We start from the raw sequence: 26,669 nt of genomic DNA on the forward strand, positions 1-26,669 counted from the left end.
TTGCTCAGACAGCCTCTGGGGAGCTCACCTCCCCCCAACCCCGGTGCTTCTGTGTATGTTGAAGATGTAATCCTTTTACCCTGGTCTGTCGTTTCCTGCTCAAGAATCTAAAATCCAATTCCCTGAGAGCATCAGGAAACACAATGGATGCCAAGCTGTGCTCAGAGTCAGAGGACTTGTGAGTCTTCAGTAGCTCTCCAACACGCAGGCTCCCATCCCTGAAGCATGAATCTAGAAAAGGCCCAGCTTTGCCCCAGACCTCCATGTCCACCTATTCTCTCCCCTGTCCAAGGTTTCCTGTCCATCTCCCTGGGGCCCAGTTGCACCTTCCTCTTCCACACAGGTCTCTTTTATTCCGACATTCTTTCTGTCCATCCATTTACCACTCTCTTAGACAGAAGGTCCTCTTATCGAGAAGACTTTTTAAGATTGATGCTTTATGTCTGTGTCCTCTTGGGCTCCTCTGAGGCTTGGCATAGGCTGGCCTCCTTGGTGGTATATTTACCCGTAACCTCCAGATATGGAGATCTGGGCATGGTGTCAAGGGCCCTGACCCGCAGACCCAGCTCTACTCATCAGCTGTCTCTCCCGCGTCTGTCTGGGGCTCCAGCTTGCAGTTGCAGTCTGCGGTGCCCTTTCTTACTCTCTCGTGGGAAGCAATTGATAGAGCGCTCCCTCACTGTTCACCAGGAGGTCCTAAACCTAAGGACTAGCAGAGGTCAGACGCTAAAGAATGCTAAGCGAGTGCAGTAAGGTGGTTCAGAGGGTAAGGGCACTGGCTACCAAGCCTGACACCCTGAGCCTGATCACTGGGACCCACATGGTGGGAGAGAACCAATGCCTACAAATTGTCCTGTGATCTACATACACAAGAAAATGTAAAAAAAGTTAAACATAATACTAAGATAATTAAGGGGGAGTACTGATGGGGAAGTTGCATATAATGTTAAGTAGAAAGTTAAGCTGAGGATAGTGGCATATGCTGGCAATCCCAGCACGTAGGAGGCTGAAGGAAGAGGATTATTGTGAGTTCAAAGACAACCTGGACTATACGGTGACTTCCGAACCAAGCTGGGATTCAGAGTGAGACTCTGCTTCAAAATCAAACATCACACTACCACTCATGAGTCTATAACTAGGTGACAGCCCTGGTGAACTCTGGATGTGTCTCCTTTCGGATCTTCTATTCGCATTTATACAGCATTGCAGCCGTGGTCTTTCCAGTCCACACCCAGAAGCTTCCTGCCAGTCCTAGGATGCCTGGGACCTCAGCTCTGTGAGGGTAAGGGTCATTCCAGCTTCCTATGGGCAGTCTGACCCCTAGACCAGACCAGATGGACAGAGATTGCTTCCTCTGAGGACTGGCTGTTTCCTCTGCACTTCACCAGCTTCAAGCCCAACTCCAGGCAGAGGTCTCCCCTCCTCCTTTGTAGAAGTTCTACTTACTGGGTTTTAGTCTTTGCTCTGGAACACTGCCCCCATCTGGCTGTTAGCTGCAAGTACAGCCTAGATTCCACCTCTAGGGAGCAGAGTCCACCCAATTTTGTGGTTAGGTTTTTCCATTTAGAATTCAGGACATTTCTCTTCCACGGAAAGGTCCAGAGGCTCTTGGCTCTTGCTTGCTCGAGTAAGGTGGCTGGGGAATACAGATGGCCAATTCCCTTGGATTGCCCGAAAGCATTACGTGGGCCAACATGGTCCTAGGAGGGCAGGAGGAGGAGGAGGTGTGTGTGTGTGTGTGTGCGTGTGCGTGTGTGTGTGTCTCCAGACAATGTCGATCTCCCTTCCTGTTGTGACTGAAGCACTGGAAGACTTTAGAAGGACCTGACTCTGTCTTCTCTGCCTTCTCTTTCCAGTCCATGGGTGTTTTGCTCCTCAGTGACATAGTGTGCCATGTATGAAAGGCTTTGCCTATGGCATGAATGCTACATACCTTTGTCTTTCCCCACAAACCTCAACCCCCAGTAGGTTCCGCTCAGTTCTTCCTCTACCTAAAAGCCTTCTTTCCCTAGGTCCTTTGTCCCAAATTCTTTCAGCATGCTCCAGGGTTCCTGTTCTCCTCATGTTGTCCCCCTCTCCACAGGGCACTGCCTATCTGTTCCAGGTATTTGATGTAACAGAGCTACATTCCAAAATGGTGACCAGGTCCTGAGGTGACACCCAGCAGTTAGTGTTTGTCCTTAGAAGATGGCTGTTGGAGAGAGATGGTTGGGGACTTGGGTATGTGGACCAACATGCCTGCATTTAGCAGAGTTCATACCTCTCAGGATAAAAAAGGAGTTAGGAGACAAGGAATGCTGGCTTCCGGCCATTGTGCTTTGTAGTATTATTTGAACCCTTGCCTGAGGCTTTCCCAATGACAGGGGTGCCTGGTCACCATGAAGGTTAACACCCTTACCTTATTGTCTACATTAGACAAGGATAGAAGCTTCTGCAGGCAGGAGTTGGAGCCCACTTGTGCCCTTCCTGCTGTCAGGAGGCCAAATGGGCTCTAGCTGGTTCTTCTACACCCCTCCTTGGACATCTGCTGGCTGCATTTACCTGTTTCTATTCAAGGGAAGGAGCTCAGAGGTCCCTAGGCATGAAGTAACATGGAAGCAGGTTGTGGACCACCAACCCTCACAGGGCATGACCTACTTCTTCTGTGTGTTTCTTACAGATTGGAAAGGTGATTGGCAAAGTGGTGGGACCCAGCAATAGGTGAGGTGACACAGAGTGACGTGGCTTTCTCTAGGGAAAAGAGAAGGCAGTATAGGCTATTCTAGGGTTCCATAATGATACTTCTCTATGGTCCCTGAGGGGCCATTTAAACAGGTCAGAGAGAAGACCTTAAATCGTTGCATTTAAATCAACCCACTTCTGGTGAGTTCAATCATAAAATTCTGTGACCTAGCACCTCAGGGACTCAGGGTAGGAAGAAGTGTGGAGAGGGAGCGTGGACAGAGCTCTGTGGATGGGCTTATACCAGGCCTAGGATGACTTGAGCCATTGGAGGAGTCCCACGGTTCCACTGGGCTGCAGTGTGAAGTCTGGCCTCTGTATAGGGAAGGAAGCATAAGGCTAGAAGAAGAAAATCTTTTTTCTGTCCTCCTTAGTTTCTGGCTCTGTTCCCAGAGACCCTGTCAAATTGTGTGTCCTGAAGATGAGAGAAGGTGACTGCTGAAGTTTTAAAGATGGCCAAGCTCCACACTGGCTCCCTAGTTATTCCGGTAGACATTGCTTTCTCTTGCTTCCCCCTCCCCCCGCCCTTAATCGAATGCACAGGACTAAACTCAACTTAATTAGGAGGATTATGTGTCTTATAAATTTAATGTTTAATATTCAAGCTGCCGCTCCCCCTGGCATATTTATTAAAGATGTCCTGAGGGGAATGTTAATGGGCCATGACGTCATAAATATTTAGACCAAAGATGCTGGAGGCAGGGAACAGAGAAGAGAAGGAACCAGATCACATTAAAAACCAGAAAGGAATTACGTTTTTCTCTTGGATTGGGCTTGTGATGGAAGCTGCTGGGGCTTTCTGGCAGGGCAAGATAAGAGGACATCGAGATGGAGAACCTGGTCCAAAACTGAGTGGCACTGGGGTACCATGTCTGCTGACTGTGCTGGACCAGTTTGGATCTAAGTCTATGATGTGATGCTCTCAAGATGCCAAAGCAAATGTTTGGATGAGGAATGGTGGTAACGTCCCAGCCAGGTGCCCCACCCATTTGGATCATCTGTTGTCATCTTGAAGCAGCCTCAATGATGTCTGAGCATGTGGGTCTCTCTCTTAGTCGCTGTGTCCCTGTCAAATGTCAAAATAATGTTTGAATGGAGGGAAGGAGATTCTCCCAGGGCTTTGCAGAGGCTGACACACTCCTCTCCAGACCTGGGAAGAATTCAACCTTGGTTGATTCATAGATCTCTCTTTCCTGATGGAGTTGATCTGTTCAGCAGTTAGGCTGGAGAGGGATGCAAAGGAACCAGGGATGAGTTTCCCACACCACTCCCTGGTGACATCACGAATTGAAGTCCTTTTGAGGATGTAAAAGGCAATTGGATGTGGATTATAGATCAACTGGGTCAGGACATCTTGCATCCAGTTTAGTGGTCCAGTTCTTCCTCAGCTCAACATGGTTTGGCCTCTTGGAGTGCTGGGTGAAAGCTGCCATTTTTCAGGGTCAGGAGCCTTCTTACTCAGTGTTGCTGTAGATGCTGCTTCTCTGCTGCCCCCTTGGGGAAGGATGTCTTATAGACTCAGAGGCACCAGTTGGGCCTCCACCACACATGCCCTTTTTGAGGCACGGAGCCCCTATGAGTATTTCTATTAGCATCTTGCTCACTTTATTGAGATTTCTTTTTTCCTTTAAAAGATTTATTTGCTTTTAGTTTATGTGTATAGATGTTTTTCCTGAATGCATGTCCATGGACCACGTATGTGCTGGTACCACTGGAAGGTAGAAGAGGACATCAGTTCTCCTGGAATAGAGTTACAGACAGATGTGAGCCTCCTAGTCAATGCTGGAAACCCAGTCTGGGTCCTTCAGAAGAGCAGCAAGTGCTCTTAACTGCTGACCTATCTCTCTAGTGTCTGACTTAGATGTAGCCATCTTTTCCTTCCTCCAGGAATGTGAGGTGAGGAGCAAGAACTCCCCAATGCAGGCTCACAACAATGTTCTTGAAAATGAGCTTGTTTTTTTTCCTTGATTTCTGTTGATACAAACTAATTTAGGGACGGCCTTGTAACTGTAGTTGAGGTAGGGCTTTCTTGTGTTTCTGGAAGCTTCCTTGTGAATATAGGGGTAACTTGTACTGATTGTTCTCAACTTTGAGACTTTAGCTGTGACTCTGCAAGTGGAGGCAACTGGAGTAATACCATTCAGGCTCTTGAGAGATTTCTGTATCTGGAATGCTTTGTTCACAGTCACCCATGCAGATGCTGCTCCTAGCTTTAATCCTTTACCTTCTCATACACTGACTTCCTTAGCGTGTGCATGTGTGCATGTGTATGCCTCTGTGCCTGTGTGTATGTGTGTGTGTACGTGTGTGTGCATGAACACATAGGAGCTTTGTCTAAAGAGAGACAAGCAAGATATGTCTTCCTTCAGGATACGGCCTTGGTGAGGAGGCCACTCTAGATTCCTAGGGTAAAAGTGACCCAGCCTCAGAGGGGAGGGACAGGGCAGTGGAGAGTGTGCAGGGACATCCTTCTGAGTGTGGCTGACAGTGGCTGTCAGAGAAGGTGATAACATCCCAGCCAGAAGCCGAACCCATTTGTATCATCTCTGGTCATCTTGAAGCTGCCTCAATGACATCTAAGGATGTGGGTCTCTTTTAGTTGCTGTGTCTAAGCTGGGATTTGAAGGCTGTGCAGGATTTAGGTAGACTAGGGAGTGGGGAACACAGCCAGGGGGTGATATGTGCACAGGCTCAGAGGGCAGAAGTACATTAACAATTACAGCAAGGTCAGAGGATAGATCAGAGGGCAGGGCAGTGTTTAAGGGCTGAAGATGGAGTAATTGTCACTGAAGAGATGGCCAGGCCTGATGACCAGGAAAGGACTTTACCCCAAGGGAAAAAGGCAGCTCCCAGAGACTATCACAGAGGCTCACAAAATCCATGTACAGCAACAAAATAGCTCACATGGGTGAAGAGATGGCAGGGGTCTGTCTTGGAGTCAGGGAGACCAGAAGTGGGTTACTTTTCTGTTCTCTTATTCTATCTGCAGTTAGCTGAGTCCAGGGTGGAGAAAGAGATGACTTGGGTTGAACGAGCAGCAGACAGCACCAGAGAAAAATAGGCAGCTTGGAGAAACATCAAATTTCTTGTTTATTTACTTGAACTCCATATTGCAGGAAAAACTGGAGGTCCCCAAAAGAGCAGGCACTCCTCTGCCCGAGACATACCTGGACCCAACATGCCTATCAGCCTCGAGGGTGTGCCCCAGCAAAGACTGAAGAGCACAGATCCTAGTCCCGTAGCACTAGGGTCAAGGCTTAAGTGACTGTGGTTGAATTACTGTGGCAACTCAAATCAAGTCTGGCTTTGGCCTGGTAGAATACAAGTGATAGAGGCAAGTCCCTGGGATGAACAAAGGGGTTTGTGACTATGACCTCAGAATGGAGGAAGTGGGTGTGTTGTCCCTGTAGTGGTAGCATGGCCTCACTATCGACGGACAATGAGGCCAGGCAGCTGGAGGCGGGGTTGCCCTGAGCTCTGGCTGAGATGGGTCATCATGTCATCATGGGGCATGAATCCTGTGAGCCCACAGGACATGTCTGAGAATCCTGAGATGTGAAGGAGAAGGGAGGCACTAAGTATGTGGGAGCTGGACAGCAAACCATATCAGGAAATTATCCCAGGAGACCATGAGGGAGCTTTGTGGCTGGGGTAGAGGGCATAGGAGAGGAGTACTCTGTGCAGTTCGCTGAGCATGTCCTAGAGACATTATGGGTCTCAAGCTCTGCGGAAGAAACTTCTTCTGTCCCCCCTGTTCTATGGTAAACTGGCAGCCTGCTGTTCCAAGGGCATTCTCCTGTCTCCACTCTTCCAGGGAACTTATGCAGAGTCTTGGGAAGGGAACTGCCTTCTTCTGTCCTAACCGTCCCATGGAACTCACAGCCTAGAGTTACTACTTTTAGGATGAAAGGTGTTGACCAAAGCAAGCCACGGAGGAAAGGACTTATTTGCTTTGCATTTCCACATCACCTGTTTATCGAGGAAATTAAGACAGGAACTCAAATAGGACAGGAATCCGGAGGCAGGAGCTGATACAGAGGCCAGGAAGGGGTGCTGCTTACTGGTTTGCTCCTCATGGCCTGCTCATCTTACCTTCTTATAGAGCTCTGGCCTACCAATCCAGGGATGGCGCCTTCTGCTGTGAGCTGGGCCCTCCCTCACCAATCACTAACTAAGAAAATGCCCTACAGGCTTGCCCATAGCTGGATCTTACAGGCAGTTTTCTCAATTGAGGTTCCCTCCTTTCAGATGATTCTAACTTGTGTCAAGTTGACATAAACTAGCCAGGACAGGTTTTTGCAATTCCTTCTCCTTATCTACATGCCTCTGATGAATCTGAAATATAGAGTTTTGGGGACCCTTTCTCTTGTAGCACAGGGTTTTAGGGACCTCTTCATCCCGTTCCCAGCCTCTCAGAGAACTTGAAGCACAGGGTCCCAGAGGCCTTTCCTCCTGTCTCTCTCCTCTAGATCTGTATTCACCGCTTGCTGCCTTGGAAGGTTTTGGTGATGTCCTGGTGAGAGAGTCTGGAACATTCCCGAAGCTGGAGAAACTGCAATGAACAGTCTGGAAACCCACAAGCTTCAGAGTTCCTTCCCACTCCATTTCTAAGTTGTCACCCTTTTTTCCTCTTGGTGACAACTTAAGGTCAGAAATGAGAAGAGGAGAGCGAGGAGCTGACATGGAATGTTCTCAGCTGCCATTTGCAGGCCCTGCCACAAGTTCAGTGTGGTGAGCCAAGAGTATGTGGTATTTCTGCTCAGTTAGTCTGGGTCTCACCTGGGAGCCTCTGGGAGGGAGACCCAGCTTGGCTTTGGGACGGGCCGTGTATTTTAAATATTTCAGTAGCCTTATAAAGCAGTTTGATGCTTCCTTGGGACAGAGACTGACATGATTCTCAAAGGCCTGATGCCAGAAGTATTGCTTTCTATTTACAGGCTGTGACACTGGAGGCAGGAAGGTGGGGCCCGCTCCCTTTTTCCCTGCAGCTGTCTTAAGTACCTGTGACTGGCATTCGGAGGTCAGTTAGCAGCCCAGACCTTAGCCTCGGAGTTCCAGCTACTCCACGGAAGTGGGTACCTGTGAGGGAAGCAGAAAGGGAGGGGATAACCCTGGCCTGGCTTGAGTATCTCTTCTGCAGGAGTGTGTCGCATAGCATGCACACATGCATGGGCACGGTTAGCTTATATACTGCACAAACCAGGAAAACCTACATCACCTGAGTGACATCATGAAGCTGACACATAGAAAGGGAAAAGAAATAACTCTCGTTTTGAAACAATAGCAACCTAATTACTATTATTAATTCATAAGGGAAAAGATACTTCACCAGGTAGAGGGACTATTTCCAGGAACGGAACGAACCCAGAACAAAGCCATGTCAGTTGATGAATTTCCATGTACACACCTCACAAACCATAAAAGCACCCCACCACACCACACACTACATATCCCACCCTACCATATACCCCAACCCACTAGACACCCTAGTCCACTACACTGAATACCACACTCCATCACACACCCAACCCCATCTTTCTCACAACACATACCACACCCTATGCGTACTACATATGAAGTCCAGGTATATATAGAGAGACTAGGGAAGGATTTGATGTAAGCACTTCTGGGCTGAGAGACACCGGCACTGGCCCAGGAGCTAGTAGGACTGGAGAATCTTCTCAAAGCAGACTGGACTCCTTCTCATAAATCATCAATGTTAGACTCAGAAAGGGAGGTGCAGAAGAGCAAAAGGCACTGAAAGGCACAGTTCTCCTCAGAGCATGGACTTCAATCCCTGTCTGTAACACACCCTTGACACTACTTTTCTCCTTCTGTGAGCAAATGGAGATCATGAAGCCATGTAGAGGGGAAGGTTTATTTTGGCTCTTGGCTCAGGGCATACAGTCCACCATGGCAGGCAGGGGAGGTGCAGAGGCAGGTGTCAAGGCAGCTAAGACGATGGGGGAGGGGCTTGTTCACATCTGGGTGGATCAGGAAGTGGAGAGGAGAGTTCATGTGACTTTTTCAACTCATGGAACAGAGTTCAGAGTCATTCTTCCTTCCTTAGGGTTAAATCTCTTTGATAACACCCTCATAAACACACCCAAAGGTATGCCTTATTAATGTCCAAGACGTTTCTCAAGTTTTTAAAAAACAACTTATTTAGTTTGCTTTATGTGTATGAATGTTTTCCTGCATGTATGTGTGTGCATCATATGCATGCCTGATTCCCATAAGGGTCAGAAGAAGGCATCCGATCCCCTGGAACTAGAATTACAGGTAAAACCAACACGCAGGTGTTGCGAATTGAACCCTGGTCCTGCAAGAACAACCACTGAGACCTCCTTCTAGCCCCTGAGGTGTTTCTCAATTCAAGTGGACATCATTATTAATCATATACTTTAATGTGCCAGTCCAGGCCACTTCCTACTTCTTGAGGATAGACTGGACTTCCATTTTCAGAAAGAACTCCACTCAAGTTGAAGGCCTGGGCACAACTTCAAGAGCCTTCAGCTGGGAAGTTCCTGCAGGTCCAGAGCTCCCTGCAGCCAGCCTGCTCCCTGGCATTTGCCTGCTGGGCCTTTCCTTGACTTCAGGTGACAGGGCTAATGACAGCCTCCCTAGGGAAACCCAGATCTCCACTGATCCTCTGCAGAGACTTTCCCAATTGGCCCAGCTTTATTTGTGGTTCCTAGCAGCTGACATATGTTGTCTTTGTGTGCTTTCACGATAAGCTCTGACCATGTCTCAAGTGGGAAAAACGCCCAGCAAAACCTCAATTTTCTACGTACAGAGATCCTGAATCATCCATGAAATGAAAGTTTGTTCCTTTGAAAGATCTTTAATCAGAGCACAGTGCAGAGGTGGCAGCGAAGGCATTTAGACACTTGGTGGTTTCAGGGTCAAAACCTTTCAGGGCTGGGACGCACAGAACAAAAGCACATGGGAGCCCACATGTCCCATATTTACATACACATTTACATCACATGAGTGCATGTGTGCATGGGTCTGTGCTGAGTTGGTTTGAGGAGGACAGGAAGATTTAAGGAGGCCACCACTTTTCATTCTGTCACCAAAGAACTCTGGAGGGGAATGTTGACTTTGGTATCCACTCTGTCTAAGTTAAGGTGGGACCTTGGGCAGGTCACTTCAGTTCTGGGAACTTCATCCATGCAATGGACACAAAAGGTCTAAGGTATGAAACAGAAACCATTCCAGGCTCAGACAGAAAGGGATTTTATAAGGAGAAGTGAGTGTTTATATCACCAGAATAGTAAGAAGAAAGGACTCGAAGGCCACCAGACCAGGAATCTGCTCCTGTCTACAGTCACCATCATAGTACCTCACAGTCCTGAAGCTTTGACAAGACCGTGGGCCCTGGAGTGTTCCACCAGTGCACTGATGGTCCATCTGCAGCCCTACCGCTCCTCCAGACTCCAGCCTCCAGGACTGGCACTAATATCTCAATAGGCAGATGGCGAGCAGTCTCAGCAGGGCCCACGCAGTGGTTTAGCCGTGCAGTTGCTGGAGGTGGGAGACACCATCTGAGCGCTGAGTACAGTCTTTTTGTTCCAGAGTTCTATGATTCTGGTCAAGAAACTGTACCTAGAGGGTCTCAGTAGAAAAGACTGACTTTTAGAAAAGAAGGTGTTCCGTCTTCCAGGGTGGCCTTGAACTCACATGTAGTGACAGATGGCCCTGGCCTCCTTGTCCTCCTGTCTCACCGTCTCCAGCACTTGTGGCATTGAGTTTGCCTGTTTAAGAGGTGCTGGGGCTTTGCACACACCGGGAAAGTGCTCTACCAATCGCGGTACATATCTCTAGTCCCAGAAACTTCACTTTTTACAGATTCCACTGATTGTGCCATTGATCTTGCCACACTTTATTCAGTTAGCCTTCGTTCATAGCCCACGTCCCCAAAGGGACAAAGAGTCCTCCAGGCTGGTGGAGCTATAATGTTCTCTGAGTGTCACTTCTGAGGGAGAGGGTCAGGGGGAATCTGCCAGTTTCTGTCTCTTCCCAGAATTCTTCTCATTCCAACTCTCACCCTAACCAAAGATTAGAATTTTAGGAGCTTGGACGATGGCTGCCTCAGTTACTGCAATGCTTGTTGGGTTTGAATTTCCAGTATTCAAGTCAATGCCCATGGATGTAGTGGCCTACCTGTAATCAAGCACCCCGGAAGAAGAGATGGGATTCCTGGGGAGACTGGGGCTCCCTGGGCCAATCTTGTTAGACCAGGTTAAAGTGTTAGTTCCTATTGCAATAAGCAAGGTGGAAAGGGAGCAAGGAAAATACCCAACATTAAGCTCTGCCTTCCAAGTGTGTAACACATATGTGCACATGCATCTGTGTCTATACACACACACACACACACACACAGAGAGAGAGAGAGAGAGAGAGAGAGAGAGAGAGAGAGAGAGAGAGAGTGAGTTGGAAGAACAGAGACAAAGTTCAGAGGAAGATGAGTTCTCTGTGTTCACACAAAGGTCTTGGATCCTTTACTGGAGCACATAGGGCCCCCACTCTCCAGGAGGCTTCGAGTTTAGCAGGGCTCCTATCTCAGGGAAGCAGGGAGAAGCAGGTGGCTCCACCCTCTGTTTCTCTTCTCTGCTTCCTTGCCCACCAGAGCGATCAGAGATAATGAGCAGAGCAGAGGGCAGGAGCCTGCTGACGCTGTTGCATTGTGAGGGGTGGGAGACAGAAAGAAGGGATGGAATTCAAACACTGTTTGATGAGAAACCTTCCCCATGCCTGCATCAGTCCTCCAAATTGGCACTAATTGCCACCTCCTCCCGATACACCTGGCGGCAGAGCTGCAGGAAGGGACTGGCTGCTGTTTTAAAAGCCAGTTCCCCTTCTAAGCGGTGATGGTGACGGCAAGTAGGGAATGTGGGGAGGGGAGGGTAAGAGGTTCTGCTGGGGATCCGGGGACACACGGAAGGCTCTCGGTGCCCCCACACCCCACTCTGCTGCCCCTTGAATCTTCAGGTCTCCTTCTGAGAAAGGTGTGGGAAGCAGACTTCCTTTTCTAAAGGCCAGCATCACACAGAGGTTAAATGGCTGTTCAACACGTGAGCCCAAGCGTTGTGGCCCTGGGTCTGTTCCTTGGGCAGAGCTGGTTATTGACGTGGGTCATTCCAGTTGAGAAAGCACCAGGAGATTAGCTTCTATTTTGAATGAAGACTTTCACGGGCTTAAAAGAGCCCCAGAAACACCAAGAGGGTAGAAGGCTACCTTAGAACAGTCAAGAGAACCACTTTGGTCTCAGTTCCACCACGTTGCCTCTTTGGGCCAGCGTTACTTTCATCTCCATTGGAGGCGAGAGGCTCCAGTGGTAGGAGGTTCTAGGTCTTCCAAGAACCTGTCCCCTCCCTCTCTTTCCCTTCTCCCCCTCATTTCCCCCCCCCACTCTATCTTCAGAAATCATGTATTCTTTCTGGTATTCTTTTCTTGTTTTTATTAATTTAAACACTATTTTCGTTTTTATTTATGATTATGTGTGTGTGCACCTCTCTCCCTCACTCCCCCCATCCCCCCTGTGTGTGTGTGTGTGTGTGTGTGTGTGTGTGTGTGTGTGTGACATGTTGCATGTACATGAGAAGGCCAGAGATGGTGCTGGATCCCCTGGAACTGGAGTTATAGGTGAACTGCCCAACACGGGTGCTGGTAACTGAGATCAGGATATTTATTTGGAAGAGCAGCAAACTTTGGCACGGCCCCTCGTTTTGCCTTTTGAAACAGGGTCTCATGTGGCCCAGGTTGCCCTTGAGCTCCCTACAGCCCTAAGGGTGAAAACGGCCTTGAGTTCCTAATCCCCCTGTCTCCATCCTAAGCGTGGGGATCGCAGGCATACACCACCACACCCAGCCGTTCTTGCGCTTTCTCAGGTCCTTGCAGCGTGATCTGTGAGTGCCAAAAAAGAATCCCTTTGACTGTTGGGAAGGAGCCCGGATGTGCACTGAATACACAGACGGATGTTGTTATTCAGCAGGAAGAAAGGAGAGGGGGAAAGCAAAAGGAGAAGATATTGTTTGGGTACAATCTGTGTTTGCAATTTTCCACATCGGTTCTTTTTATGAACACTCCAAAAACAAGACAACAGCAGTGGCTGATTCAATATGCGCCATGCAGGAAAACAATAAGGAAAAAAAATAGGGGTTTTTAATAAGCACTTGGAAAGGCTGTAATTAAATCTCAGGCTCTGTTTGGAAAACAAGAATCTCATTTAGTGCTTTTGCCCCTGTGCTCCCTAACATCTGCACCCGTGTTTTCTGCTGGGCAATTACTGAGTCCTCGGTGACTTGATTAACAAATACAGGTGCCGATCTGCTCAAGAAGGAGATCCTGGGATGGAAGTTGGGGTGGTGGTAGGGGGTGTCGGGAGCTGGGAAGACTTGACTCTCTCCAACAGGTGTCTTGTGGACTTAGGAGAGCCTGAGAAAGATGAGTTACTGGCTATGGGGAAGGAAGAAAGCGTCAGGGGGTGGAGAGGACAAGAGTGTCTCCTCCATCCCTGCCTGCTTCTCTGAGAGTCTCTTCCCACCAAGGAGCCAAGGGTTATAGAAGAGGAGGGCTTTTCTAGTTTAGGATTCCGAGAGTTTTCAAATGCCTTAACCAGCCTAATGCCATGGCATATACCTATAATGTAATCCTCACACTTGGGAGGTGGAGGCAGGAAGGTATAGAGTTCAAAGTTATGTTCAATTACTTATGTAGCTCAAAACCAGCTTGGGAACATAAAACCATGATTCAAAAATAAAATCAAAACCCAAACCAACCAACCAACCAACCAACCAACCAACCAACTAACCAAAACAAAACCCAACTAATTAAACTACCAATAGACAACCATCCAACCAAACAAACAAATAAGCAAAAGCTATAAGCAAAGAAGAGGGGACTTTTTGGTAAGAGAGTGGGAGCCTAGTGACTGGGGATTGTGTATCCCCAGAGCTTCGTTTTGCAGGAAAATATCTGCGATGCACAGGATGGCCTTGTCTCCTATACCAGTTGCCATTAAAAACATCTGCCTTTGCCACAAGCCTCTGTCTGTCCTTTAGAGACAGACACCAGGCTTTCCCTGATGGTGTAAAAAGGTCTGTTTGTCCTGAAAAGTCACCTGTGGCTACTGTGATGCAGAAATCTTTCCAATCACTGGAGTTAGTGTTCTAGGTCTGTTTTCTATGTGGAGAAGCAAAGACACAGATGTTAGGCAGCAATGGAAACTGACCAAGGCAGTGCAGGGTGAGGCCTGCTCTTTGGGCCTTAACTGTCCACGCCTGCCTCCTTGTTCCCTTTGCTTGTCCATCAGACTTTTCCTATTCCTTTTCTACTTTATCTGTTGAGGACCCAGTTCTCAGGCATTTAATAGAAGGTTTGTTTGGAGAGAGGGGAGGGGTATTATTAGTTTTTCTGAAGGTCACTGTCCCAGGGATATGGTCTTGGACATGTACTGCAAGCTTGGGTGGGGCTACCAAGCTTGAAAGCATTTTTTTAGGCAGTTTCTTCCAATCTCTTTAATGATTTTTATTATATTTTGTATGTATGAGTGTTTCGCCCACATGTACATCTGTGTACTACATTCATGCAGTGTCCACAGAAATCACAAGAGGGCAATGAGTCCCTTGGAACTGGAGTTACTGACAGTTGTAAGCTGTCATGTGGGTGCTAGGATTTGAACCCAGGTCCTCTGGAAGACTGGCAATATTCTTAACCACTGAGCCATCTCTCTATCTCTTCCTCAAACCTTAATGTGCCATTCGGATGTTTTCTACTGTGAAGGCTTTGGGACTTCTATGCTTTGACCAAAGTTCAGGCCAAGTCGGCAGTGCCCAGGGTGCTGGGAGAAGCTGCTGGCCTTAAGACTTGGTTTATTTATGTGCTATCTTTTTTATGGTCCTCTGATACAGAACTTAAACCCTCTGGAAAGACTGTACTCTCCTTTCCATCTCTTTGTGACCTCCAGGAAAGGATTCTTCCTCTCAGAGTCTCAAGGACAGATGGATTTCCTTTTAGAGATCGTGTCCAATTTCATGGTGCTGCCTTATGGCTTCGAGATCCCCCACTCTTGTCATGGCTGCTCTCAGCTATAGCCAGAAGCTGGCTCTGGTCCTCCCTTCCTTTCTCAGCATCACCTAACAGTTTTCTATGCCAGTTGGAAGCAGCTCTATTTGGTGTATGTGTTCATGGTAACTTCTGTACCTGGTGCCAGGCTCCTGGAGAAGATCTGGGATTCTGGAGGAGCCAGGTTCCTCTTGCCAGTGCTCAGTGCAGGATCTCCTACTTCCTGAGATGAAGAAAGGATGCTTTTGATATCCTGCTCACTGCTGCTGCCTTTTCTTAGGCTGCTGGGGCTGCAGTCACGGGCTGCTGCTGGGGCTGATGGGTTCACAGCTTTTGGGGAGTGTTACCTGAATCAACTCAACAAAGAGGGAAGGCGGGGAGAAGAGATAGATGCGTATCACTCCAAATAAGGAGAAATCAATTAATATTCTTGGAACTAACTCTCTTAGCTGTATCGTCTGCCATCAGGAAGCCAGTGCAAATGGTGAAAATTCAGATAAAGACTAGAGCAGCAGGCCATTCCTTTCAAGCTGGGATGCTCTGCTTGGGGCAGCCTTGAGGAGCTGACACTTCACCATTACCCTTACATGCTAATTACAAACTTTAGAAAACACCTGAGGATGTCATTAATAACACCACCTGCCACGCATATTATACTTACTTCTGGGAGCTCTGATGACAGAGAATGCATGATTTCATTTATTGTCACCGACATGCTGAAAGGTGGCACCTCCCCCAGCCCCTTTCAGATTCAGATCCAGAGGCTAGGGAGATCATTGCATGTTAATGGATAAATCAAGTTTCAGTCCCAAGCCATTGCTCCTTTGTTGAATTTCCTTAACAGACTCTTGAAGGTAGGTCTCTTTAGAGAGATTTCCTGTCACCAGGCCTGTTTTGCATGCTCTAGGAGAAGGTGGATAAAATGTCAGATGCTCAGTAGATTTTTTGCTTTCCAAGGTGGCTGCGAAGCTGGTGCCTGCGCTGGTTGACTTCATGAGGTTGACTTCATTAGCTGTTGTTGAAGGGCTAGTGGTGGCCAGACTCTTTCCACAGTGCAGATGGGTGGGAAGCCAGTCTACAGCTGTGGTTTTTACACTGTGTGCCAAGCTGGACTGCCAAGTTCTGCCTCGTGGGCTCTGGCACACGGTCTTCAGTGAGTGTCTGTAAAGGATCCAACCAGGATCTGCTATGATGGATCTGAACAGACATGGCTCTGCCCTTGGTGAGTCTGTCTGAACCAAAGAACATGCCCCTTGGCCATCAGATGCATTGGCAGTGATTCAGGTCATAATAGAAGAGAGAACCAGGCTTTTATCACCGACAATACCCTTTCCATACCCACCCCGCTGAAAACCTGTCAACAGAGTCCTTTCTGACACCATGTTAGAAGAGATGAGGTAAAATCATTTGTGACCCCATTTAGTATTAGTTACTTTTCCCATTGTGACAAAACACCCTCCAAAAGCAGCTGAAGAGGAGGAGGGAGTTTATTTTGACCCACAGTTTGGGGATTATGGTATTTTGAATAGGATTGAAGCATTTGAATGCTTGGCCCACAGGGGATGGCACTATTAGGAGGTGTGGTCTTGTTGGAGTGGGTATGGCCTTGCTGGATGAAGTTTGTCACTATGGGGACAGACTGAAATCTCAGGAGCTCAAGTCAGTTCTTTCCCAGTTGCCTGTTGATCAAGATATAGAACTCTCGGCTTCTTCTTCAGCACCCTGTCTACCTGCATGCTACTATGTTTCCTGTCATGATGATGACATTGATGGACTAAACCTCTGAAACTATAAGCCAGCCCCAATTAAATGTTTTTCTTTACAAGAGTTGTGGTCATAGTGTTTCTTCATTGCAATAGGAACCCTAACTAAGACAGAAATTGGTATCAGGAGTGGGGTATTGCTGAGACAGGCCTGACCATATTTTTGTTTGGAGGAATGTGGGGTTAGAAAAGCAGTAGACTATTTACACACAGTTTAATGGGCCATAGTAGAAAAAGCATGGAATACAGTTGTGCTGAGGGTGATTTGAACTGCGGGGGTCTGATTCAAGGGGTTTCAGAGAAGAATATTAATATGTGGCCTAGAGATCATCCTTGTGAGTTTTTGGTGGAGAATGTAGCTTTGTTTTGGCCTTGACTACTCTGCCTGAGGCTACAGTCAAGAGTTTTAGATTAATTCTGTTGACAGAAGAAATCTTTTTTTTTTTTTCTTTTTTTCGGAGCTGGGGACCGAACCCAGGGCCTTGCGCTTCCTAGGCAAGCGCTCTACCACTGAGCTAAATCCCCAACCCTGACAGAAGAAATCTTAAAAACAACCTAGTATAGACTTTGTTGTGTAGTTATTAGTGTTCATTTGTATGCAGATCTATAATGAAAAGGAGCAAGCTGAGTAAGAAAAAATATAAACCTTGAGGAGAAAAGGGGTACCAGGAAGTGCAATGGAGAGAAATCCTGTGTTCAAGGAGATAAAAATATTTTTTAAAAAGTTTGATATTAAATGTAATAAAGGGAATGATGACCTCAGGGCTAGACCCCACCCAGCTAACTTCCAACTTATGGAAAGAAACTAAAGCACTGTATCAGGGTAATGAGGATTTTGTATGTGGTTCACAATATCTATGTGAGTCATGGATATTTGTCTATAATTTTCTTTTTTTGAACATTTTTATCTGGTTTTGGTATTAGGATAATTCTAGTTTTGTAAGAAAGTTTAGTAACAGTCCTGTGACATTTGTGTATGCTTGGTGCAGGGAGTGGGATTGTTAGGAGGTGTGGCCTTGTTGGAATAGGTGTGGTCTTATTGGAGAAAGTGTGTCATTGTAGACATGGGCTTTGAGACCCTGATTCTAACTCTCTGGAAGCCAGTCTTCTACTGCCCTTCAGATGAAGATGTAGAACTCTTAGCTCCTTGTGCAGCATGCCTGTCTGGATGCTGCCATGTTCCTACCTTGATGATAATGGACTGAACCTCCGAACCTGTAAGCAAGTCCTAATTAAATGTTTGCCTTATAAGAGTTGCTTTGGTCATGGTGTCTGTTCACAGCAGTAAAACACTTAGGCAGTTGCTTTTTTATTTTTATTTTTTTATTTTATGAAATAGTTTAAGAAGCATTGGCGTTGATTCTTCTCTAATGGTCTAGCAAAATTCATGAGACAATCTATCTTGGCTTAGACATTTGTAATTCAAGGAAATCTGAATCACTGTATCAATTGCACTGCCTGCTACAGATCTGCTTAAATTGTTGATCTCATCTTGCTTGAATTTTGGTAGGTCATATGTGTATATAAGTTCATCTGTTTCTTTTAGATCTTTCCAAGGTAGTAAAATGTATTGGTTTTGTGTGTCAACTTGATATAAGTTAGAGTCACTAAAGAGGAAGGGGCCTCAGTTGAGGAAATGCCTCTGTGGAAGCCAACCATAAGGCATTTTCTCAATTAGTTATCAATGGGGGAGGTTTTAGCTCATGGTGCATGGTCCTATTCTCAGGCTGTATCTATAAGAAAACAAGTCAGTAATCAGCACTCCTCCATGGTCTCTGTATCAGCTCCTGCCTTCAGGTTCCTGCCATGTTTGAGTTACTGTCCTGACTTCCTTCAGTGATGAACCTCAATGTGTAAGTATAAACTGAATAAATCCTTTCCTCTTCAGCTTGCCTTTTGGTCATTGTGTTTCATTGCAGCAACAGAAACCCTAAGACAATAGAATGTATTGAATTCTAAGATGTAAGATGTAATGATACTTTGAGTTTCATTAGTGTCTATTGTAATGTTTCCCCTTACATCTGTCATTTTGTTAAGTTGGGTCTTCTCTCTCTTTCTTTTGGTTAGGTAAGTATCCATTTTGTTTATCTTTTCAAAGGACCAACTCTTTGTTTTATTGTCTCTTTTTCATTTTATCAGTTTCTCCTCTGACTTTAAGATTTCCATTGGCTTATTAATTTTGAGGTAGTTTGTTCTCTCTGATTTGTTTCTTTTAAAATTTTATTTGCAAAAAATGTGTGTGTGTGTGTGTGTGTGTGTGTGTGTGTGTGTGTGTACACAAAGTGTGTGTAGGAGCTCATAGATGCCACAAGAGGGCATCAGATTCCCTGGAGCTGAGAACTGAACTTAGGTCCTCTGGAAAAGCAGCAAGAACTTTTAACCACTGAACTATCTAGCCCTTCTGATTTCTTAATGTCAGCATTTAGAGGTATAAACACTCCTCTTAAGATGGTTTTCATTGTGTCTCAGAGGTTTTGGTATGTTGTGTTTTCATTTGATTCTAGAAGTGTTTTTTTTTTTTTTTAATTTCGTTCTTGTTTTCTCCAAGAACCCATTCATCCACCACTCAATAATATGTTGTTTAATTTCCATGAGTTTGTGTATGCTCTGGGGTTTATCTTATCTGTACTTTTATTCCATTGTGATCAGACAGAATACAAAGATTGATTTCAATTTTCCTATATTTCAAAAAACTCAAGTAGTATCCTAATATACGATCTACTCTAGAGAAATTCCATGGGCTTCTGAATTCTGCATGTATTCTGCAGTGTTTGGATGGGATTTTCTAAAGGTGTCTGATGAGTCCATTTGGTCCATGGTGTTATTTAATCCAGATGTTCCTCTTTTTGTTTTTTGTCAGGATGACCTTTCTATTGTTGACAGTGGGGTATTGAGGTCACCTCTATTGTGCTGGGGTTTATCTGTGATGTTAGATATTATAATATTTGTTTTATGAAATTGGGTACATCTAAATTCTGGCTCAAATTAGAATGATAATATTCCCTTGATAGATTGTTCCTTTGATCATTATTAAGTGACTTTCCTTATGTTTTTGTATTTGTTTTGGTTTGGTCTATTTCATCAGATATTAGAATAGAAACATCTGTTTGTGTCTTAGGTCCATTTGTTGGGTTCCATGTCCACTTTCCCATGCTTTTACCCTAAGGTGATGTCTGTCTTCTATTGTAAGGTACATTTCTTGGAGGTAACAAATAGCACCTGCTTTTTGATCTATCCAGTCTACTGGCCTGTTACCTTATGGTTGTGGATTTGAGACCTTAACAATTCAGTTTTTTGAAAGTTTTTTTATTGTTGTGTTTTTGTTTTCTTTTAATTTTCCCCCTTCTCTTTCTTAACTATTATTCTAGCATGGTTTATTCCTTCTTGTGGACATGTAGCTAGATTTGTTTATTCTCTTAAGTCTAACACAGTGGTTCTCATCCTTCTTAGAACTGTGACCCTTTAATACAATTTTTCATGTGGTGACACACAACTGCAAAATAATTTCACTGCTACTTCATAACTATAATTTTGCTACTCTTATGAATAATAAAGTAAATATTTGTTATAACAGGACATTACATATATTATCCCCAAAGGGATCATGACCAACAGGTTGAAAACTGCTGATCTCAAAGACTCCTTTCAAGTATCTTCTGTGGAAGCATCTTGACTATCATAGATTCTTTTAGTCTATTTATATCATTGAATTCACTGGCAACAGATAGATTTTCTGGGTATAGTAGTCTGGCTGGGCAGCTATTATCTTTCAGAATATGAAATATATAATTCTAAGTCCCTTTGGCTTTTAAAATTTGAGTTAAGAACCTGGTATGATTCTGATGGACCTACCTTTGTATGTGACTTGATTTTTTCTCTTGCCACTTTCAGTATACTTTACTTGTTCTGAATATTTAATATTTTCAGTATCATATGAGGAGAGGATGTTCTTTCCTGGTATGGTCTGGCATCCAAATGCTTCCTGTATGTGTATTGACATCTCTTTTCTTTTTTCTCATTTTCATTATAATTCTTTTGATTATGTATTTTATTTTTATGCCATTAGAATGAGAGACCTCTCCTTATTGTAGAATCAGTAGATTTGACCTTTTCAGGGTGTAACTTGTATCTTGGAATCCTCACTGATTTCTTCTTATTTTATCTCTGTCTTCGCAGAGTAGTTCCAGTTCCTATACACTGTCTTTAAGCTCAGAGAATCCGTCTCCTTCTCTATCCAGTTAATTGCTAAACCTCCCCAAAGAGGTTTTTTTTAAATGCCTATGTTTTTTTTATTTCCAGAATTTCAGATTGATTTTCTTTAGTAATTTTAATCTCTTCATTAAATTCTCCATTTATATCACCCATCACCTTCCTTATTTAATTAAGCTATTTGTGTCTTGGAACATACTTATAATTGTTCTTCTGAGTTCTCTGTCTGGGATTTCATTTAACTCACTCATGCTAGAAGCCATGACTGTAGGATTAAAGAATTATGTTGTTTCATGTTTTTTTTAAATGTTTCTTCTATTAGGGTTAGGATTTAAGCATCTGGTGTTATTTTATTACTTTGTTTGTTATTTTTAAATTCAACTATCTATTCTTTTAGTTGAAGTGTTTGTCCTCTTCAGAAGACTTGGATGCAGTAGAACTGAGTATTTGGTTCAGAAATTAGTTCAGAATCTCAGGGTATCTAGTGCAGCTTCTGTATTATCTGTATTATTCCCTGAATAAGAGTAACCAAAGCGGTGTGAGGGTACCACTGTGCAACTGTCACACTAGCTAACTAAGAAGAGCAGCCCCTTTGACTTCAATAATTGTTGGTGGATGATGAAGAACCAAGGACAACATATGGTATATTTAGATTTCAGTTAATAAGATTAAGAGTAAGAGGGAAGTAGGGTGGACAAGGAAGAGAAATAAGTCCTAGATCCACTTCAAGAACACAAAACAGGAGACTGGCATAGCTAGAGGGGAAAACTGGGGTATGGTTAGGACCTATGGATTTTAGAGAATGTTAATGCATGGAAGTTTCCAAGTAAGACACAAAGAGAGAAGAAGAATAATAAAGAAGAAGAGGTGAGTATAAGTGGGAGATGTAGGACTAAGAGAAGGGAGTGAATGAGATATGAAGAGTACAATAGGATGCACCATAATACACTGGGTGGAGAAACATCAGTGAGAGTCCCAGAATGAAACTGAGCAGCACACAAACAAGAGCAAAACCATCCCGAGACCCATGTGCAGCAGTGGAAATTAAATAATAGAAAATAAGAGATAAAAAGAATACTTGTAAAGTGAATCACTAGCACAGCTGTGCTGAGTTGAAAGGTGACATTTTTAGTTCTCTAGGACTGGAACAGGTTTTCTGCAGTAGTGTGTGTGTGTATGTGTGTGTGTGTGTGTGTGTGTGTGTGTGTGTAGGAGAGGGAATCATGGTTCTCTGCAGCCTCTGTGTGTGAGGGGGTGTGATACACGAGGAAGGGGAGGTTGTAGGTCCTTTCCTGGATGTTCTTTGGACCTCTGCACTCTACTGCAGCCTCTCTAGGCCCCGAAGGTTCACAGCATTTGGGAGAAATGTTTCCCTGACAGTTTCTACTGCTTCTTCCAGGGCAGCTTTATTGGGCACACCAGCATGATGCCAATTTGAGAGGGCTTCCAGATGGGCTCCTTTTCTCAGCTCCCCTCCCTCATGGAACTTATCTTCTAAGAAGAAAAATGGCAGCTGGAAGTGCAAACCAAGAGTGTTTAGCACATGGGATGAGATAGGTGTCAGGAAGAACAATGAGGCAAGGAAGGAAGGGGAAGAAAGAAGTGCTGCAGGTGTGTAAACAGAATCTGAGGGAGCTGGGGGAGCAGCCCGTACAGTTATCTGGGGGAGCAACCTGTACAGTTATCTGGGGGAAAGCTTCTAAGAAATATGGGATTGGGGAGATGATTCACTCAGTAAAGTGCTTTAGGAGTAAGTATAAAGACCTGAGTTTAGATTTCCAGCACTCAAGCAAAAGCTGAGCATGCCTGGAACCCCGGTGCTTGGGACAGAAATAAATGGAGTTTTAGAGCTCATTGGCCAGCCAATATAGCCAATCAGTGAACTCCGTGTTCAGTGAAAGATTCTGTTTCAAAAACTAAGAGGAAAGAGAGGAGGATACCCAGTGTTAGCCTCAGATCCCCATATACATAGTGACACATGCATACATGACTTCACACAGACACACAGACACACAGACACACACTCATACACTCACATACACCCACACATGCTCCCACACACACCCACACACATACACTCATATGCACACATTCATACACACACATTTACACAATACACTCACACATGCACACTCATACCTATACACACACACATACTCAGATACATTCACACATACACACCCACATACACACACTCACACATATACATACTCATATACATATACTCACATACAGTCACACACACACACTCACACAGACACATACACACACGTTCTCTCTGTCTCTGTCTCTCTGTCTTTGTGTCTCTGTCTCTCTCTGTCTCTCTGTCTTTGTGTCTCTGTCTCTCTGTCTCTGTCTCTCTGTCTCTGTCTCTCTGTCTCTGTCTGTCTGTCTGTCTGTCTGTCTCTCTCTCTCTCACACACACACACACACACACACTCACACTCACATACACCCCTCAAAGAACATAGTGCAAGGGTTTGAAGCAGGACTTGATTCAAACAGTAGCAAAGGACCAGTATGACCAGATAAAAGCCATAATGGCCGTGTCAACAAAACCAGTGAGACAGTGGTGTTACCTTTGGCAGATGACTTGCCCAAGATTATGCAGCTACTACACAGAAGAGCTTAGCCTAGGCATCTGCAATGCAGTCCTGCGCTCTTCGTCAGCAAACAGGAGAATGCAGAGAGGAGTTTGCAGGGTTTGTTAAGTACAAGCAGCTTCTTTGAGGAAGGAGGTATGAACAAAAGTAGAGGAAAAGGTGCTTTCCCTTTGCCGTGACTGAAGTTAGCAAACCACAATCCATCTTTAGGAACCCCCAACTACAGGGGCTGTGAATAAAACCAGAGCAAAGAGGCACTGAAAACAAGAGAAAGAAACAGGAGCCCACGGCTGATAACTGAAGTTGATTATATTTTCCTGGAAGCTGCTACCAGGCCTAGCGTCTTCCTGCTGTCTCGGGCACTGACCGTGGTGCTGAATGCTGATGCGCTGAACTCAGAGCAAAGTTGGCTGTGGTGGGTGATTTTTGCTAGTGCAGCAGTCTGTGCGGAAGCTGTTGGAGTGTCTGGTGAATGATGTCAGCCCAGGCACGTGATAAAGGCAGAATGGAAGAAGGCAAGAGTGAGGTCACCTAATCCATTTCTGGTTCTAATATTGGCCCGTGATAAATGAAGCATAATGGCCTTAGGTCTAGGCACGGAGGATGCTGGCTAGGTGGTGGTTGTACCATACCAGAAGCCAGAAGTGCCCAGTACTTTCCTATTTCCCAGTGGTGTTCACAGCGGGACCACATGCCCTGTGATTCTCAGTTACTCACATTTCTTCTTTTGGTTTGGTTTTCTATTCTGCAGAGCTTTAAACCAGCCTTCAATATCTTTGCCTTCATGAAACTGCACCATTTCTCTTTTAAAGTACAGGTAATCTGTGTAGCTTATCTCTCCTGGTCAAACCGTGCTCTGTTCCATTCCCATTGTTCTATTTCATTTGCAGTTCTCACAAATGTGCAATTCTGGGTACAAGCTAGATCCTTGAGAAGACCTCACTCACATCCTCTTGCATTTTTGTGCGTCTGTGAGTTTATTGTACTTTTTCACCAGAGCCATGATTGTCCTTGCCATGTTAGAAAAAGAAAACCTTATGTGTTAAGCTGGTTGGAGTTTTAAAAGCTGTTGAATAGATCTAAATGTGTTAAGTATTACAGAGAAGCAGTGAAGAGATTGGAGCAAGGAAACATGGGCTGGTGAAATCAAAAGAAAACAGTATTTATGCTCCTTTTCAGGGATGGTAATCATGTTGCATTTTGCAAGTTAATTATGAAAAGTATGGATTACCTTGGCTTGTCCTAAATGACTGCCCCATATGGAAGCTGGCCAGGTTATTGGTCTTTAATGGATACAAAGATTATGCGTCTGAGTTATTGGTTCTAGTATCTCATTATTCTAGCTGTTGGGCCTCAATATTTGATTTAGGCCAATAAATTTGGATTTGTCTTGGAGGTCTGATACTTCCTGGGGGCTAAGAGGAAGGAGAGGGACAAGAAGGTCCTCTGGTCAGCATCCTCCCACACACCTCCAACCAGATTTTTCCCATGTAAATGCCACTGCTGTGTTTCTCTATTATCCTTCTCAGGAATTCAGCAGCTGCTTCTGTAACCTGGTCATCAGCAATGAACTAAGCAGGGCTGGTTTGAAGCTCTGGAAGAAATTTGCAGATGTCCGGTGAGCAGAGGGATGCTATGGAGAAAGCTTTTCTCAGTAAGGCTGGGCCCAGTGGCAGTCATCTGTCAGCCAAGAATCTCTGAGAGCAGGGAGGAGGAGATAAGCTTCCCTGTCTCTCTCTGTGTCTCTGTCTCTGTGTCTGTCTCTTTCTGTGTATATGTAGTGTATGTGGAATGAATGTTGAGAGTTTGAGAGATCACTCCAAGAGCTAGGAAGAATGAAACGGGGAAGGATTTGGGGAGGAAGGCTTGATTGTAAGATAACCCATTAGGATGAAAAGCAAAAGAACCAGGAAGGAAAAACAAAGAAAGTGTATGAACGAGGGGCCAGGGTCAGGGAATATAATAATGGCTTAGAAGAATTATTTGAAAGGAGTAAGCTCTGATAGGGGAATACCCCTGCAGGTTATGCAGAGGTCCTGAAGAAGAGAAGGCAGCAAATGAGAGAGGACGAAGGAAAATAGGAATAGATAAGAAAGCTGGGTGGACTGAGCGGGAGCCAAAGACACAAAAAGGAAATGAATGCCCCACGGTCACAAGAAACCACAGATGAGATATATGGTGACATTATCAGAAAGCAGAGACTGGGAGACAAAAGACAACTTAAGCCATTTTCTGGTCTGTTAAGTCACCCTGGCAGCACAATGCACTGGAAAATGATGTCTGCCTGTGATCATTGTTTACTTAGAAAGCTGGCTGACATGAGCCGAAATTAACACAATAGGACGGAAAATTGCTAATAAAACAAAAATCCCTGCCGTTAGATTTTCATAGCCTAATTATTCAGCACGTTACTCACTAATGGCACGAGACATTACCATGCTAATGTGTCGCCTGCATATGTCGAGGAGGAAGGGTGGGAGGGACTTTGACTGTGGGCAAATGGAGAAATCCCACATTCCCAGATGGAGGCCAGGAGAGATGAGTAGGGTCCCAGTGGCTAAGGAAGCGAGTAGGGTAGTCGTGGACTTCTCTAGGCCCGCACAGGAATTAAAGCCCTGGGGTTTGTTTCTTCGCTTCCCTCAAAGCCCCACAGGCCCTTCTGCAACCCAAGCTGCTCTCTGCATCTACCATGTGTCTTATGTGTCTGTGGATCACATGGCTGGCCAGGAATAAAACTGGAGTGCAAAAAAGAAGAAGCAGCAAAAGCCGTGTCCAGGCGTTCCTGACAGCAGGAACCTCTCTGTTTACTTCTTCACCTGGCACAGCCCGATCATTCTGTGGCTTAAGTCGCATGCAGCTAATTTATTCTTGTTCTTGCTTTTACTGTAAATCTGTTCTCTTTTACTAAGAGACATTCTTAATTATCCTAGACAAAGTTTTAAAAAAAAAAGTCCCAAAATCCAGATCCTGTCTTTCAGGTTTCTTAGGAGTTCCTTATTCCATCTAGCTGTGGACTCACAGATCCAGGCATGAATACAGTATTAGCCAAGTGGCTCTTTCTGAGCCAAGTTGATGGACACAAAGACCAGCATTTTCTCCGAGATATTCTCTAGTTCTCCTGGGGGACGTGAGGTGAGCAGCACATTACAGAGGAGCTTTTCAGTGAAAGAAAAAGAAACTGGGAGAGGTGTCTTCAGGAAGGTTCCATGTTTGTGGAGGAAACTGCTTGAGGGGCTGATTCCTGCCCTCATCAGCCTTGATAGACCGCAACACGGTCTGTCTCTAAGATTGTCAGTCAGGCTGC

At 45.2% G+C, this 26,669-nt stretch overlaps 1 protein-coding gene across 6 annotated transcripts in view; it reads left to right on the forward strand.

Annotated features, from left to right (window-relative positions):
• The window catches only part of LOC134486747 (uncharacterized), a 281,727-nt gene that overhangs the window by 72,444 nt on the left and 182,614 nt on the right, over nt 1-26,669 (forward strand). The window contains exon 1 of one of the 6 annotated variants that reach the window (XR_015686436.1): nt 18,338-18,406. The exons of the other annotated variants lie outside the window; for them this stretch is intronic. The gene's annotated coding sequence lies outside the window, so the exon portion shown is untranslated. Of the gene's footprint in view, nt 1-18,337; nt 18,407-26,669 lie in introns of those variants that run through there. 6 annotated transcript variants of the gene reach the window in all.

Source organism: Rattus norvegicus, chromosome 4 (genome assembly GCF_021556685.1).
Source record: "Rattus norvegicus strain SHRSP/BbbUtx chromosome 4, alternate assembly SHRSP_T2T, whole genome shotgun sequence".
In the NCBI taxonomy this organism is placed as follows: domain Eukaryota; kingdom Metazoa; phylum Chordata; class Mammalia; order Rodentia; family Muridae; genus Rattus; species Rattus norvegicus.